This window comes from Pantherophis guttatus, chromosome 5 (assembly GCF_059756535.1).
Source record: "Pantherophis guttatus breed Tessera chromosome 5, ASM5975653v1, whole genome shotgun sequence".
Classification (NCBI taxonomy): Eukaryota; Metazoa; Chordata; class Lepidosauria; order Squamata; family Colubridae; genus Pantherophis; species Pantherophis guttatus.
Window position 1 is genome coordinate 46,281,056 of NC_142067.1, and position 19,150 is coordinate 46,300,205.

Below are 19,150 nucleotides of genomic sequence, written 5' to 3' on the forward strand. Positions count from 1 at the left end.
TCTAAGCCATGATATTCCTAGATGGAATGTTGGAGTTGTCTACAATGTTGGACTTGTCGAGAAACATGAAAGTATCATATATGGATGTTGTTCTACTAATAACAATCTAAAACTTATAAATAAAGAAATATTCCAGCTAAAAAGATCCTGAGGAATTTGTTTATTTATGCTATTTATGTTACTGCATTTTTATCACCAGTTTAAAGATTCTTGGAATTCCTGGCATTTCATATAATAAAAACAGGATAGATAGATAGATAGATAGATAGATAGATAGATAGATAGATAGATAGATAGATAGATAGATAGATAGATAGAATAAAAATAATCAACTTATAATATAGCAAATGTAACTAAACGTAATGATTAGCAGCCTCAATCTCAACTGTGTTCTGAAGCATCTTAATTTATCAAGATGAAAATGCTGGCCTAACATTGAGAAGGATTTATTTTCAAAGATTGAGAGTTGCAACCAAAAAACATTGACTCTCTCATACCCTTCAGTTCACAGGTTCTTTGGATCACAAAGATTTGAATATGGTATACCTTACTGGATAGATTAGTTTTGTCACCTCTGCTTGAAAAATAAAACTTAACTGTTACTTAACAGATACTTAACTGTTAAGCCACATAGGATTTATAGATTAAAACCAGCATTTGCACTCTGAAACCTACTGTTCACCAATTCAGTGACAACAAAGCAGATACTATAGGGCTCATCTGAGCCATCAATATATAAGCCAATGTATTCTGAACCTATTGAATATTAATTGGCTCTCCAAGGCAAGTGAATCTTGGCAAAATCCCTCTTAGCCACAGACTCCATTTGCTTAATAAGGAGTGAGTCTAGAAAGATTCTTCAATCATAGACCTGCTCTTTCAGTGAATCCTATTACATGGTAGACTTTGATTTATGACTGTAATGGAGCCTGAAATTTCCATCAGAAGTCATGACAGTCTTAAATTGAGGTGCCCATGTGACCAGATCCAAATTTATTACTTTTTTTTGTGGTGGTTGTTAAGCAAACTAAGCAAATCCATTTATTCCTTTAGGTATAAAGAGACACGGTGGTGCAGTGGTTAGAATGCAGCACTGCAGGCTACTTCTGCTGACTGCCAGGTGACTGCAATTTGGCAGTTCAAATCTCACCGGCTCAAGGATGACTTAGCCTTCCATCCTTCCGAGATAAGGACCTAGATTGTTGGGGGCAATATGCTGACTCTGTAAACCACTTAAAGAGGGCTGTAAAGCCCTGTGAAGTGGTATATACTGTAAGTAAGTGCTATTGCTGTTTTCTTGCCAGAAACTGGCTGAAAAGGCCAGAGACCAGCAAAAAAGTCATAAACTGTGGTGACATGACCACAGAATGCTGCAAATGGCCATAAAGGTGGGCTGGTTGTCAAGTTCCTGAAATGAAGTCATGTGATTGTGGGAGAACATGTAGCTGTCAGTTTGCAAGTAGATTTAGGGGGGCTCCATGGTAACTTTTAATGATCTCTAAGTGATTGATCATTAAGCAAGGACTAACTGTATAGTCTTTTCCTACAAAGAGAGAAGGCAAGATTGTTAACCAAGTTGATATGAATTATTTTACTTTAAAATGGGAATAAGGCTTTATAACAACCTTTTTCTTAATTATCTGCTAATTCAAATGGCAGCAGTAATTATCAAACATGGGATCTTAAACTTTATCTATCCCATAAGGTATGAAATGACAAATGCAACCTCTAGATGATTTTTGGCTGATCTATGGCACATTTTGCATTGCAGAAATCCTCAAGAGCCAAACACACTCTATCACCATGACTGACAGTGAAGCGACTAGAGTTTTGACACTCATAATTACATTTATATCTCCAAGGACAGCCATCAATTTGGGTCTCTCATTTATGGTAACTTTTGAAAAAAAATGTGTTCCACAACAAATAACCATTTATTTGCAGTACTAGGGATGATAAATTAATTCAGTATATCTCTTTATTCTAAAGATGGAGTATGTAAAGGCCTGTAAGGTTCAAAGTTCAGACTTTAGATAAGTGATACTGACATACTAGTCAAACTTTTACCCACACATACTTTACAATAATTATTCTATATTAGTCAGCCAAATTTATTTATCCATTTAATAATATTTATAACCTGTTCCAATTCAAATGAACTATGAGTGGGGTACAATATTAAAAATAAAAATGGGATACCAAAAAATATATGAAATAAAAATTCATAATTTCTTTTTATCTTACAAATAATGAACTAAGCAACACAAAAAAACAATACAACACATTCTATACAAAGGCTTATGATTATATTTCATCTGCTTTGCTATTAATAAAGAACATAGTCTACCAAATACAGTAACAAAAGGTAAGAGCAAAAAGAGTTATTTTAGGATTTTTAACAGGTAAAAGATCTGTCCTTGTTCTGTCCTTCCAAGAAATGGGCCCATCAGAGGTGCCTATTAACATAGCATCTAGACCCAACAATCTATTATCATTGCACTCCCATTTTGTAACCTTAATATCATTTTCTTCTCATTTTCTTTTCTCAGTTTATATTCTAACCATTTCTCAGTTGATTGTTTGACTCAAAGTTCTTTCGTTTTGCGAAATTTGTTTTTTATTTAATTTCTTTATTCTTTAATCATTTCTTTAAACACAGAAAGTTGGCACTATAAAAGTTTAATCTGCTGTAAAATACTTTCCCTTCCTTCTTTATTTCTTCCATTGATAATTTAATCTTTAATCTACTTTTCCATCATCTCTTCTCTTTTTCTTTCAATTTGTTGTATAAATTGTCCTCTCATAAAAGTTCTATTAGCATCCCATACTATCCTTATATCTGTGTTTTTATTTAAATTAACTTCAAGAATGATTTCAATTTATATTTACAGTTCTCAATTATTTTTGTAACAAAATTTCATATATAAGTTCTAACTTTCTCTATTATGTTAAGAGTTACCAGGTTATGATCTGAGTAAGTATTTGGCAATATCTCCATTTTGTTAATGCATATAGCAAGTTGTCTATGGAAATTCTCAGTCATCCAGGTCAAGTTGTCTCAAAAGTGCTTTTTCAAAAGGCAACTGGACTTTCTTTGTTTTTCCTTTGAAGCGAAACATTTTCAAGGAAAAACAAAAAAGTCCAGTTGCCTTTTGAAAAAGCACCTTTGAGACATGTAGTAAGTTTCAATACATATTTATTCTTGAGAAAGATTTGTGTCTTGCAAAGAAATAGATATCCTAGTATGGAGGGAAATTAAAGAAAGACATTACATGAAAATACCAGTCTGGCTCTCCACAATGGAGGCACCCATATATCCTAATCTGATTGATATGGAAAAAATTGTAAGATATAAAGACATTTGGAATGACAAAGGGAAACTCAAATCTAAACAAGAACTGACCAATCAAGCTATTGATTTAGCTTGGTGGCCATATATGCAAATGCAATCAAGATATGAGAAAGACACAAGAATGTAAAGAACCAACAGAACTAGATCAAATACTACTAGGGACAGATGAAATATATATATATGTGTGTGTGTGTTTTTCTTTCTTTTTCGTAGGTTTTATGTGTATGTCTCTTTAGCTAGGTTCTACATACGTAAACCAAGATGTTATGCTGCTAAAGACACACACACACACACACACACACACACACACACACAGGTGTGTCCAGGTATCTCGATAAACACTATATATATATTTTTAGAATAGTTTGTAATGAATATGGGTGTGAAATGCTATAACGAGCACGCCATTGGGGTAGATCCAGACACCCAATCTACCCCAACATGTGGGAGGGGGCATTCTGGTCCCTTTCGATAAAAAAACACTTAATCTTTCCCCTGGCTCAAGCTGATGAAGGGAGGAGAACTTGTGGCTCAGAAGGTTAATTCAACTGCCTAACATGAAGGAAGCCCAAGTTCGAATCTGATTAAGGGTATGGCTAGCTGATGAAAGCTAAAAAGCTTGAAATAGATCTATACTAGTCTCCCTTTATTTCTTTATCAGCAAAATATTATATATATATATATATATATATATATATATATATATATATATATATATATATATATATATATATATATATATATATATATATATATATATATATATATATATATAAAATTATATATAAAATTATTTACTGAATATTAAACTGGAAAAACAAGTGAAAGAAACAATGATAAGATGGGCTAAAAACTTTGGCAATAGAATTAGATAAATGGCAAAAACTGTGGGATAGAAATTGTAAGGTAACAATGCCAACGGCCTATAAGGAGAATTTATATGTTTTATGTTTAAAATGTTTTATAGGTAGTATCTGCCACCAGTGAGATTTCATACAAAGATGTATGAAAATTTATCAGCTAAATGTTGGAAGTGCAGTCAGATACCAGGTTCATACTATCATACGTGGTGGACATGCTCAAAAGTGAAAAAATATTGGACTAAAATACATACTTAGAAAAAATGATAAAACAACAAAGAAATGGATATGTTCTTTAGAGTCACTGTTTTTATGTTATGAAACATCTGTAACATCAAAACATATTTTTGGGTATTTTACCTTGTGTTAATTATTTTCAGAGAGACATTCAAAGAGGTTCTATTTCTTAGTGGGCAAGTCACTCCATTCCAACCTCTCCCAAAATACCAATTTTCATAACACTGGTCTTTTAATTTTCTGTAAATTCCTTAAAAATATAGATTTATTTTCATTTGAGGCATATATTCCTAATATCATAATCTTACTTTCATTCAAATTAATTTTAGCCCCTACATATCATCAATGATCATCATTCATTATCAGTTTAGGTTTTAACTATGGATTTATGTATAATACAACTTTATTTTTTTGGCTTGTCCCTGCTGAAATAAATTCTTGTTCTAAATTTTTATGAATCCAATATTTTAACCATTTTTCTCATTTGTGTTTCATGTTGGCAAATTGCATTTTTTAATTTTTTACATAATAACTTTATTAGAGTTTTAAACAAGAAAGATTAAAATTAACAGAAATTAATATTTAAAGTAAAAGAAGAGAAACAAATGGTTCCTGTAGTCAGCCATTTTTCTGGAAATCCGTTCATATACTCGCACCATTTGAAGGGATGCATTGCAGACTCAGGAACCATCTGTGCTTCAGTTTGAGATGCAGACATCATCTCCAGTCAACAACACAGTCTTTTCAACACTTCCAAGAAGGCATCACACTCATTTGCACTACTCAGGTGACCCTGACAACACAGATAAACCTCCAGGTGGCCTCAATGACTCTTTAAAAGAATACAAATGACCAGCTGTTTTCAAGGAGTATGAATCCTTCCATTCCCCACCATCCAATCAGATCTGAAGAAGCTTCTTGGATGAGAAGCGAAAAGTCTCCAAAGAAAAAAACAAGAAAGTTCCGTTGCCTCTTGAAAAATCACCTTTAGGATACAGTATACATTCTTTCTATCTTCTTCTGTCTCATATCTCCCCTCCCACTCTATTTCTGGAATGTGCTCTTTCCTTCCACAAAAACTATTGCTTCACTGCAGTCTATCACACCAATGTCTCTCTCTCTCTCCACCATCTCTCACATTTTTCCTCTACATTATAGAATCAGTTATTGTACGTACCTCATCTGTCAGGAAAAGCACATGGCAAAACTTCAAATCAGGTTTCTTTATTGTTCCATGCCCATAGATAAAATCTTGCCAAACTGAAGCAGCCTATCATCTATCTCAAACATGTATTCTATTAGGGAGGGGCTGTCATCCCGCTCTTTCTCTCATACCAATCATCTGAACTGGGATGCCTCTTACTCCTCTAGAATATATTCCCTCTCACCTGGCAATCTGGCCCACCATATTCCAACACATCATCTCGTTTATGTAGCAAGACAAATTTTCATATGGAAGTAATATGTAGTAATATTCTACAAATCTGTACTAAGCAATTATGAAATATATATTTATATTTTCAGGATAGTTTAAAATTATTGTATAATGTTTAGAATCCAGTTAATATTTAATTATTTTCCTTTTTTTCATTTCACCTGTCTCCAAGTTGCCACAGGTAAGTTTTTACTTTTATCTGTAGTTACTAAAGAAAGTATGGATTTGATCCAATTTTCTTTAGGCATCCAAAACTAACAGCATAACTGATATCTTCAATGTATTTTGAACTGCCTGTTAATTTATGATTGATTGATTTATTTACTGCAGCTTATACGCCATTTCAATCCAGTGGGACTCAGATCAGCTTATATTTCCCTCTTATAGTAAGAAGATTAAAATAGAAGAAGAATATAACAAAAGAACATCTGTCAATAACAAAAAAAAAAATGGAGAAGCTATGGCCACTAGGAGCAATAAACATCCAAACACAATCTAGGGTGGGGGCTCTCAACTCATCCCAATTCGCCTCCTGGGCTCTCTTAAAAGTCAATTTTTAAATTTTTTAAATATTCAACAAGTTAGTACTAGTCTGATCTTATGAGCTAAAGTATCCCAAAGAAGATGAAGGGTGATTAGAGGTTCTGGGTCAAACCATTTCAGGTATTATTAAGAATGAATAGTGGGAAAAATAGAAAAACCATTTTATTTTTTTTTAGAAAGGGGAAGAAATGGAAGAAAGAGACTAAAATTAGAATGATGGCAAGAAAAGCAGATACAAACATCTGTATGAAAAAGTATTAGAAGGGAAATTACTCTCACAAAAGAATGAATAGAAACTAAACTATAATTATATGCACACTTCCTAAAATAGAATGAAAAGAAATATTTAGTACCACAAAAATGTGTAGAGTTATACTAATGGAAATATGGAATGTTGAAATAAAATGGATGTAGATGACAAAAAATGCATGAATTTAACTTTCTAAATATCTTTTGTAGGATTTGACACATTATTCTGGGACATATATATTTGCCTTCATTTGTAAGAATCTTTTATTTATTTATAAAATAGAATTGGCTCATCTGCTCTTGTTTCCAGTATGGAAAAACCGATTTCAACAGAACTTTGTAACTCTAAAAGTACAAATTTCTCACCTAGGGAACAAGATGTGTCCATTGTAAGCCTCTTTTTCTGCCCAAAGTACAGTTGTGGGCATGTAAAACAATACATTTAGGAATTCAGCCAACTTAAATTAACTAGAAGTAAGGTAATATACTGCTACAAAAATAATTGAGGATAATTGAGATGGTATTTCTGTGGAAGCTCATAAGAAGCCAGTTTGTGGTTTAAGGATCCACCAGGTTGAAAACTAAAGCTCATTTATTATTTATAGATGGAGAACTACATCATTGTATATAAAGGTAGCATTTCATCGGTGGGATATTCATTGCCACATTTAACCAAACAGTTATGCAAAGAGTTATGCCTCTATCACTATACAATTTGGTATAAAGTAGAAGACGGCTGTGAGAGCTGCAAATATTTGTGATTATTGCTGAGCAGGATATTGCACATAGCAATTTGCATTCCGATCAGCAATTTGTCTGCAAATCCAGACCTCTTGTCACCTGGCAGTAGCTTCTCTGGATCATAGCCATAAACCGAATTATCACGTTATTATATTCTCGGCTACTTAGGAGAGCACATTTCACTGTGTGCATAGTCCGTAACTGTTTGAATAACTCTATATCAAACAGCTTAGAGATTTTGGATTCTTGGGTTTATATAGAGCCACATATGCACACACCATTTTGGAGATATTTTTTTTTTAAAGAAACCCTCTGAAACATGCTGAGCAACTGTAGCACAATAGTTACACTCTGTCATGCTGTAGACAAGTATATCATCACGGATATTTAAGATGAAATAATTATTAGAATAAGATGAAGATATTTTCCTGTTTGACATGAAGAATGAGATGCTCCTGAAGGATTAAGTATATAATTTGTGAATTTTTCTAAATTTATCATGGTCAGTAACTCTTTTCTCAGTATAGCTGCACATGTTAACAATGATCCTATTGAAAAATGGCCTCAGCTGACTGCATTTTGCTTGCTCTGCAAACATCCAAAATGGACTATTGTATTTATTTATATAGCTGCCCATCTCATTAAAAATGACACTGAACGTATAACAGCACAACCATTAAAAGCTTTATAAAAAAAAAAAAGATAAATAAGATATTTTTATTTATTTAGCACATTATGTATGATAGATAGCTAGATAGATAATAGACAGACAGACAGACAGATAGATAGTACACACAAGCATGTGGGTGCATATACACACTTAAATGTATATACATATATATTTTGATATTATGATAATGAAGCAGGAGAAAAAAACGGCTGCCCTCCAAGCAGGACACAGAGTTGCAGGCTAACCAGCATACGTCAGCAGCAGCGAACAGAGAAAAGCAACAACTCCGACCTCGCAGCATACCCACAGCTTCTAAACTGAAAGTAGGGGCCCGATGATGACAAGTTAGAGAGCTTGTCGAAACGTTGCCAAAAAAACCTTTAAAGTGTTGGTTAGGATTTTAGCCAAAGTTTTAAAAGACCTTACAAAGTGTTTCGTTAGGATTTTAGAGGATTTTGAGCTGGGATTTTAGCCAGGATTTTAAGATTTTAAGCATTTTAACTAACAGACTTTTAATGACACAGGAAAACACCTGAGATTTTAACTTTTTACATACACACACCCGCGAAAACTTGAGTCGTCATCTTCAGGCTGGTGTTCTCGGCTTCATGCTTCCAGGAGCAATGTGAGATCGCAGCTGTCTCTTCCTTTTAACTGCTAGTGGGGGTGTGAGCTGATTGGGTGGGGACTTGGCTGTGTTCTGATTGGGTGAAGGTGTGTTCTGATTGGTTAGGGTCTTGGCTGTGCTCTGATTGGATGGGGGGTTGGTTGTGCTCTGATTGGCTGGGGGTGTGTTCTGTTTGGGTGGGGGCTTGGTTGTGCTCAGCTTAGTCTGAGTTGCAGGGGGATTTGAGCTGGTGAGCTGCGTTGTTGTTGTTTGGCTTCGTGTTTGTGGCCGTGCGAGCTCTTCATGGTGGGCGTCAGTCTGCTTCATGTATGGATTGGAGGGGTTTAAAGTGGCTAATGATGCAGCTGTGGTCTGGCTTCTGGTCCTTGGTCGTGGCTCATTATCAGTGTGGGTTTGAGTCTGCTTTCTGCGTGGATGTGTGGTGGTGACATCCTGTGTGGCTCTCGTGAGTGTGGGTCTGGTGTCATTCGTCATGTTAGGGACTCGTTTGTCAATAAGGGCGGGTTTCCAAATGGCTGGTAGGCGAGAGGTATCGTCTCGTTTGTTCATGCTGTGTGGGCGTTTTTCTATCTAGATGGCTTCTGTGATTATTCTGTTGTTAAAGTGTTCAGTTTTGGTGATAGTTCTGGTCTTTTTAAAGTCAATATCATGTCCTGTGGCTTTAAGGTGTTGGACCAGGGAAGAAGTTGGTTCCTCTTTTCTGACTGAGTTCTTGTGTTCTTCTATGCGTGCACTTATTCGTCTGTTGGTTTGTCCGATGTATGTGGTGGGGCAGGCGGTGCATGGGATTTCATATACTCCTTGATTTTCTAACTCAATTTTGTCTTTGGGGTTCCTTAAGATGGTGGATATTTTTCGGTTTGTGCAGAATGCTGTCTTGATGTTATGTTTGTGGAGGATTTTGCTTATTCTGTCTGTGGTGCCTTTTATGTATGGGAGGAGGGCTTTGCCGTTTTCTTGTTCTCTGTCTTGGATTTTAGTGGGGGTTTCTTTTTGGATTAGGTTGGTGATCTTATTTCTTTGGAATCCATTGGATGTTAGTACGTTAGTGAGAGTGTGTAGTTCGGTTTTTAGGTGTTGTTCGTCAGCTAAGCGAAAGTAACTTACCCAAAGAGGAACAGACAGCACTACTTAACCTGAAAGAAGACACCAGCATAATAATCCTACCAGCAGACAAGGGCAATGCCACGGTGGTTATGAACACATCTGACTACCAAACCAAATTAACCAACCTACTCCAAGACTCCATATACAAACCCCTAAACACAGACCCTACCACCTACCTGGAAAAAAACACCAGATCCAAAATAAAAGCCTCCCCCATCAGCGAAGAGATTCAGCAAAGAATCATTCCCAGAGAGAAATCATCCAGATGCCCTAAGCTTTATGGTCTCCCCAAGATACACAAAGAAGGAACCCCACTTAGACCCATAGTCAGCTCCATAGGCTCACCTCTACAAAACCTAGCCAAATTTCTCGCCAAACAACTACAGCCCTATGCAGAATCCATCACCTCATACGTAAAAAACTCATTCCAGTTCATAGACATCATAAAGCAACAAAACTTACAGCCCAGTGACCTACTCGTGAGCTTCGATGTCATATCCCTCTTCACCCAAGTACCAATCAAAGAAGCCTTGACAGTTATCCAAAACAAATATAACCCCCCCAAGCACATCTTAGATCTGACCAACCACTGCCTATCCAACACATACTTCATCTATAATGGACAGAAATACAAACAAATAGAAGGAGCACCCATGGGATCACCCCTCTCACCTGTCATTGCCAACCTCTATATGGAATACTTTGAAACCCAAGCTCTAGAAAAATCTGATCACAAACCCAAACTCTGGCTCAGATATGTAGACGACACCTTCATAATCTGGCCACATGGGAAAGAAAAACTGGACAACTTCCTCACACACCTCAACAGCCTACACCCCAAAATACAGTTCACCATGGAAACAGAAGCGAACAACCAACTTCCCTTCCTGGATGTCTTAGTCTACAGAAAATCCAATGGCTCCCTAGGACACACTATCTACCAGAAGAAAACACACACAAACCGCTATCTGCATGCACTCTCACACCACCACCCTGCCCAGATCAACTCTGTAGACACTCATTTCCAGAACAAAACGCTTAGCTGACGAACAACACCTAAAAACCGAACTACACACTCTCACTAACGTACTAACATCCAATGGATTCCAAAGAAATAAGATCACCAACCTAATCCAAAAAGAAACCCCCACTAAAATCTAAGACAGAGAACAAGAAAACGGCAAAGCCCTCCTCCCATACATAAAAGGCACCACAGACAGAATAAGCAAAATCCTCCACAAACATAACATCAAGACAGCATTCTGCACAAACCGAAAAATATCCACCATCCTAAGGAACCCCAAAGACAAAATTGAGTTAGAAAATCAAGGAGTATATGAAATCCCATGCACCGCCTGCCCCACCACATACATCGGACAAACCAACAGACGAATAAGTGCACGCATAGAAGAACACAAGAACTCAGTCAGAAAAGAGGAACCAACTTCTTCCCTGGTCCAACACCTTAAAGCCACAGGACATGATATTGACTTTAAAAAGACCAAAACTATCACCAAAACTGAACACTTTAACAACAGAATAATCACAGAAGCCATCGAGATAGAAAAACGCCCACACAGCATGAACAAACGAGATGATACCTCTCGCCTACCAGCCATTTGGAAACCCGCCCTTATTGACAAACGAGTCCCTAACACGACGAATGACACCAGACCCACACTCACGAGAGCCACACAGGATGTCACCACCACACATCCACCCAGAAAGCAGACTCAAACCCACACTGATAATGAGCCACGACCAAGGACCAGAAGCCAGACCGCAGCTGCATCATTAGCCACTTTAAACCCCTCCAATCCATACATGAAGCAGACTGACACCCACCATGAAGAGCTCGCACGGCCACAAACACGAAGCCAAACAACAACGCAGCTCACCAGCTCAAATCCCCCTGCAACTCAGACTAAGCTGAGCACAACCAAGCCCCCACCCAAACAGAACACACCCCCAGCCAATCAGAGCACAACCAACCCCCCATCCAATCAGAGCACAGCCAAGACCCTAACCAATCAGAACACACCTCCACCCAATCAGAACACAGCCAAGTTCCCACCCAATCAGCTCACGCCCCCACTAGCAGTTAAAAAGAAGAGACAGCTGCGATCTCACATTGCTCCTGGAAGCACGAAGCCGAGAACACCAGCTTGAAGATCACGAATGAGACTTCGTCAAAACGTCGCCAAGACACTTCCAATTTTACGTGGGAGAAGACCCGAATAACCAAAGACCTACATATATGTGTGTGTGTGTGTGTGTGTATGTATGTATGTATGTATGTATGTATGTATGTATGTATGTATATATATATATATATATATATACATACATACATACATACATACATACATACACACACACACACACACACACACACACACACATATATGTAGGTCTTTGGTTATTCGGGTCTTCTCCCACGTAAAATTGGAAGTGTCTTGGCGACGTTTTGACGAAGTCTCATTCTTGATATATATATATATATATATATGAAATGAGGTCTGCCCTGTCTACACACACATACCATATTGGGCCTGACTTTGAAAATTATCTAAGTTAACGCAGCATATGACTTCCTGATTTCTAACAGAAGCAGTTACTAATGGCACAATTTTAATCAAGCAGGACAAAAAAACTAAATGTAGAACTTAAAGGTAAACAGATCAATTTCATAATATTAATTTAGCTAATTCTTAATATTTTACACATTACATTACATTTAATTCATTTGGGTTTTTTTCTCAAGATATTCTCTATCTCTTAATTTCTCAACAATTTTCCTACTTCTAACCTTAACTCATACAAATATTTGAGTACTATAAATAGATATGGGTTTTTTAAATATTTCATCCTTAAATATATTTTTAAAATGAAAGAAATGAAAGAAAAAACAGTGGTGCTTGAATAACAGCAATACAAAGCTGACATACAAAATTTAATTCTACAATCAGAGAAAAAGATTATTATTGTTTCTAAAAGAAAACGAAGAGTAGGATTATGCTGTTTTAAATAAATGAACAAAATGCAAAGCCCTTAATGATAAACATATTTAAAAAAAACTTGCTACACAAATGACTGATATTGAAGAGATGCATAATTGCTCTGTTCAACTTGCTACCCTAAAACTAAACAGATATTATTTGTTTACCAGTTTGTATTATATATTCTAATCTTTCATTTGCTCATGTTCATTTCCTAAATAAATAAGAACAAGAAAAACCTTATTTTAGGGTAGAAGAGATTAATTTAATGCCCAGATCTAGTTATTATATATCTACATTTTTAAAAAAGAAAATTATTCATGAAAGAAATCAAGTTTCTTTAAGGCAAAGTATAAATAAGAAATGAGTGTTCTTGCTGGCAGTTTCATATTGCACATGAATTTTAAGAATGCATTAAGTGTGCAGAGCTATTTGCTTGGATTTCTAATAATGAGAAATCATTGATAGGATCAAAACTAGGCCTGGGGAAAGTAGGTACCACTCATCTTGTCGCTTGACTAAAATATTGAGGTTGATATAATGCCTTGGCCTGCTGTAAAGCATCAAAGATCATTGCTCAGTTTCATAAAGCTTAGCTACCTTGACTAGCTGCTTTGAGTGGCTTCTTGGAATTCCACTAAAAGATTTGAGGAAAAAAACTGAAACAAAGTAGTGTACTTGCTATCTCCAAATTTGTTCCACCATCCATTTTGTTCTCTGCTTTAGCTTGATTTGTAAGTTGCACATGAGTCACTAGTTATCCATTCTACAATCAGCCTCTGGCATATGACTGAAGTTATATTTGAGGTATTTTACTAAGTTATATCAATAATGTAGTCAATTTAATTTGTGTTACTCAATTTGGTGATGCCCATTTATATAGACATCATTTTGGTTATTTGAAGATTGTACTAATAATAAAGAAATAGAGTAGAAAAACTAGTAGTCATTTTCATTTCTAGGATTTAAGCCATATTGTTCCGCTACATTTTCCTAGTTATTATTTCAACTTTTGGTATATGGGTCTCCAACAATCTTCTTGAACTTGACCACAAAATTCACCAACCTTCTCTTCTGCATTAGCAGAACCTTGATAGCTTTCCACTTTAAATGGTTGCTAATTGTATATATTGTATTCCATATCTTCTTATAAGAATGTCTTCTTTCCTAATGCTTTTCAGAACAATCTCTGCTTAAAATTGCCCGATTCATTTTAATTTGCTGGTGCCTAAGAAGTCACTCTTAGTTCATTTCATCTTTCACTGTGTTGAGCTTCGCCATGTTCTTGATACATTCAAAATTCCCACTGTAATTCTGTCTTTGTAACTTTGGATTTTCTTTTACTAGATGCTAGGAATAGTTTCTCTCACACAGAGACAGAATCAAATAATGTTTTTGCAATTTTCACGGAATGATCTACTTTTAATATCTCTCTATATTGCTGCTATCTATTATAGGTGCCTGCTTGCTTTAATTAGATATCTAGAATTATCTACATATTCTGGATAGTCCTTTGGGTAGTGTGTCCCTGTAGTATATTTGCAGTATTCTTTGCTTATCCTTCCCAAGAACCATATCCACATGACATGATCCTGCAGTATAACCATCTTGGGGAGAATGGTGCATAGGACATGCTTTATAGCATTATAGAATAAAAATCAAGGTGGAGTGAATGTTCAGTTTAAACATTTCTGATATAGCCTTTGCAGTTTTGTAATGACTGTGGTGTTTTTTGTTTTTGTACTAAGCATTATAGCATTGTGTGTATAATAATAGATCGCTCATCAAGAGCCTCACCCTTTTTACCAGGTAAAGCTGAATGAAAAGCATTTTCAGAAGTAAATTATGAAACTGTGTGTCAATTAAATGAATATGAGAAAATGCAAGTAAAATCTGTAGAGTAGAAACTTGTGTTTTTCTATTGACAGAATTTTCACTGATCAACAGCCAATCTATCCTTTTTTTAAGTAGCTTAATAGAATCAACCTAGCATGTTGGAATTAGATTGGATCTTAATGAGGAAATTCATTTCACGTTTTATATCTCACCTAACTACTGTATTTTGAATCATCTGACATTGCTGAATATCTGATATTCAGAACTTATAAATATAAGAAACTGCAATATTTAAACCAGTTTTTACCACAACATAGACAATCTCTTTCAAAGAAGGATAATAATTAGGTTTCTTTGGATAACATGAATCTAGAAGAGGTTTTAGAGAATTTATCTTTTAGGGATTTTTTTCCTACTCTATTGCATAACACTACTAAATTCCAGGTTATTCCTTGAACATAAAGTAGTTGAACTGCAGTAAATTATTGTTTCCACAATTGTATCAAAACAATATATCTCCCAAATCAACACACTAAGTTAGAACATACATAGTTCTATTCTCCAAAAGCACTAATGATTGACATTGGAAGAAAAACTAGTTGCAAACATTGCTCAAGTGATAACCTGTTAAGCAGTAGGATCAAACATTTAATAATTCTGTTTAGTCATATTATTCATACATACCACTCATTGCAGTAAGTTGGGAAGAACTGCAGATCATATTCCTTTGATAGATTCTAACTGAGGATGTGTATCATCTTTGGGTCTGCCCTTGAAGAACATTTGGAAACTTCAACTGGTGCAGAATGCAGCAGCATGGATAGTAAATAGTGCCTGTTATTCAGCGCAGGTTAACATCTATATTCTATGAGCTGCATTAGTTGCCAGCATGCAATTCAAGATGCTGGTTGTTACCTTTAAAATCATTCATGGCTTGGGAGTGAGTAAGTTGAGAGACCATCTCTCCCCAGTTGTTTCTAGGCAAAATGTGCAAGTTTCAGGTTCCAGCAGCTAAGAAATGCTTATGGGCAGAGCCTGAAAACATGTCTTTTCTGCATAGCACCCACCTTATAGATTATAGATCATGATTTATTTTTGGGCTGCTATATATTTTAAATTGTATTATTGATTTTTTTTTTCATTTTTTACATTTTGCTTATCACTCAGAGTCACCTGGCGAGATGAGCAGATATAATTTGAATGAATAAATAAAATGTGTTTGCATACACATGTTCCACCCATAACAGAATTAGAAATATGTGGAAATTCTGTCAATCAGTGGATAATATTGAGCATGTACACCTGATGAAAGACAACCTCACATTAAGGCAAGTACAAGGTGATTCTTAAAAGGAGCAAAACTATTCATTTTTAATGGAAATACCTGCTAAACATTAGGGAGGGGATTAAGTTAAATTTAAAATTTGCATCATCTGTATACAATCTTAAAGTGACATTCAATAAAACTGTAAAAAAGAATACAATTAAAATGAGTGTATAAGAATTAAAAATATATTATAAAATGAGGGCAATTCATTTAAGACAATAGCTAAATATGATGCCACAGTGAAATCCAACAAAAACGAGAATATATTTCCTATATCTAAGTCTGAAGTAGCCATTTACAACCTTGTAAATTTACAACCTTGAAAAGATGGTATAAGAAAATGAAAAACAATTTAGTATAAAAATAAAACAGGTTAGACAGAATTCAAATTAACTTTGTATCATAGAAATTATAAACCTGTTCATAATATGTTATACTGTATACTGAGAGGAAGGGAGAAAATCAGGAAGTATTTCACAGATAATTGTACAGAAATACAACAGAGAGCTATGAGATAAAATCTTCAACACTTCAATCCAAATCATAATTCAAAATGTTTACTACAAATTAAAAATATGTCCATATGTTCAGTATCCAGGTTACAAACAACATTTTACAGCATGTTTTGTAAATAATAAAAAAGTTTAATTTAATACAAAAATAAGTACTATTATATTTTAAAATATAACTTTTTTCTGAGAACAATCCAAGAACAGCAATCAAAATGATATAAACATATATTTGATATATAGCTTTATAATGTTTAGTAGGTAGACTGGGAAGTTCTTTGATTTTATTATACTAAAATATGTACATTACAATGAATTTTAAACTACTTATGCTGCAGTTGGTTCAAGGACACCCACTGTTTACAACTCAGAGACCTTAGCAGAAGAATATAGCTGAGTACAGAACAGATTGTAAATTTTATCAGTAATTGCAGAACCTTAAAGAATCTGTGGCTATAAATGCAGAATATGTAAATTAATGTCTGCTTCCCATAGTGGAGCCTGTTAATGGAAGACATTTGAGGAAAGTGTAATCTAAATCTATCTAAATAACATGTTTGCAAGTCAAACTGGCCATTGATATAAAAAGTGCATATTAAAAATATATATTTTTAAAAAGAAGAAGGCATATTCAAAATTGAAAAGTAATAAGGGCTGAAAGACTTAGTGATAGCTGTCATAAAAAAATCTGGCAGAATATTCTATTTACAATATGTAGTAAAACTGTCAAATGTAGAATTTATAAAAGCATTTATCCTCAAAAAATAAATCATTTTATCAAGGGCAACTTAATAACCTCTACAGTTCATTTGAATGCCTGGGCAATGAGATAGTCGATTTAATAGAACTTTGCACGGAATTCTTCATAGCTTTTATGACAAAGAAAAGTTAAGTTGAAAACAGATCCCAATTTAATTTTTTATTGAATCCTTCATTCTCTCTATATATACCTATTTGAATAATATTGTGCTATATCAAAGTACTGGTACATTTTAAAATAATTTTCTGCTTAATGTTTAAGCAAAATATTCTGCTTAACATTTAAGCATAAAGTTGCTAATTTCTGAGAATTAATTCACCACTTTGGACAGGATGACTGATGTTCCTTTCTTCCTGTTCCTTTCTGGATGTACTTTCTTTGTCATTGTTGTTCTTCTGTCATGCTGTTTCTGTATTGTTTTTTTTTTTTAATTTTTTGATTAACGATTGATTGATTATGATTGTTTTTGAATTTAAAATGTTTAAGGGATTGTAAACTGAACAGACTCATTGGGAGGCAGGCAGCATATAAATTAAATTTATTATGGTTGGTCACACAGGCAGCCAGATGTTTAAACTAGATTTGGCATTTGTGTCCACCTATTGAGTCCTTCCCAAGGACCTCTGTAAGGTAGATCTTGTTGATTGATGGTGGTAAAGTTATTATCACAAGATGTAAACCTTTCTAAGAAAAACTGCCTTTTGCAATTGATTGATGGTGATTTTATTAATGCCAATGGTGTTCAAGTGGTGCTCCAGCTGTTTTGATATAGCATCCAAGGCACCTATTACTATTGATACTATCTTGGCTTTATTTTGCCATAATCACTATTTGCAGCTCTTTATTTTGTGAATTTCTCCATTTCTTTCTCTTCTCTTCTGCTTGTTTGAGAACAACAGCAACGTCCACTATCCAGAATTTTTTGTCTTTCTTATCAACAATTATTAAGTGGATGTTTGTCTGTTTGAATTCTAAACTCAAAGAGCACTTTAGCTTCTTCATTTTGTATATCTATTTTGTGGTCCCTCCAGTTCTTACTTGCAGGACAAAGAGATTTCTTTCAGGTATTCCAAAGTATCATTGTTGCTCTTTTGTCATGCCTTTATTTTAGTCAATCTGTGCCACCTTCTTGCAGCACCTAACTAGGTGGTCCACTATTTCTTCAGCTTCTTTGCAGAAAGGGCATTTGCTGTTTGTTGCTGACTTCTCACTTCTCACGTAATATATATTTGTTCCAGGGGTGGGTTCTACTTATCTTTACTACCAGTTCGCAGTAGGGGTGTGCACGCGCTCTTCTGCACATGCGCAGAAGTTTCTGTACATGCGCAGAAGCATTTTAGTGATGTCGGGATCGGTGGGCAGAGCCTCCTGCCGGTTTTACTACCGGTTTTATAGAACTATTGCGAACAGGGAGCAATCCACTACTGATTTGTTCTTAAGGCTTAGTTTTGTGCAGATAGAATTAGCTCCTCTGTCTTTTTCCTCAGCTTTCCTTAGCATTGCCATGCATTGTTGTCATCTACTTTTTTATGTACTCATGCTAGTTTTTTATGTACTGGCCATGTAATACTTTGCCTTGGCATGTCTCTTTTTTATTATTCAGTTAGTCTTTCTTATAGGCCAGTTTGGTCTCTTTGGTAATTATTAAGCTTTAATGTATCTTCTTCACTGTTCTTCAAATATTTTTCCAATTCTCTTTTTTTTACCCCAACTGTCTAGTGTATTTGAACATTCCACATTCACCTATGCTCCTTGGTAAACAGAATCTTTCAACATTGCTGCTTTGATGAAAGGCATGATCCATTGTCATTATTTTTCCGGTCTTCCTATCCAGGTCTTCTAGTTAAATTTGAGTCTAATCCACTATTGCAACTGCATATCCAATAACTAGAATTGC

The 19,150-nt window shown here is 35.1% G+C and overlaps 1 long non-coding RNA gene across 1 annotated transcript in view; it reads left to right on the top strand.

The window, feature by feature from the left end:
• The first annotated feature begins 1,795 nt into the window (after positions 1-1,795).
• Positions 1,796-19,150, top strand: part of LOC148113347 (uncharacterized) — a 39,503-nt gene continuing 22,148 nt past the window's right edge. The window contains exon 1 of the long non-coding RNA XR_015734457.1: positions 1,796-1,893. This is a non-coding gene — a long non-coding RNA (uncharacterized LOC148113347). The remainder of the gene's footprint in view (positions 1,894-19,150) is intronic.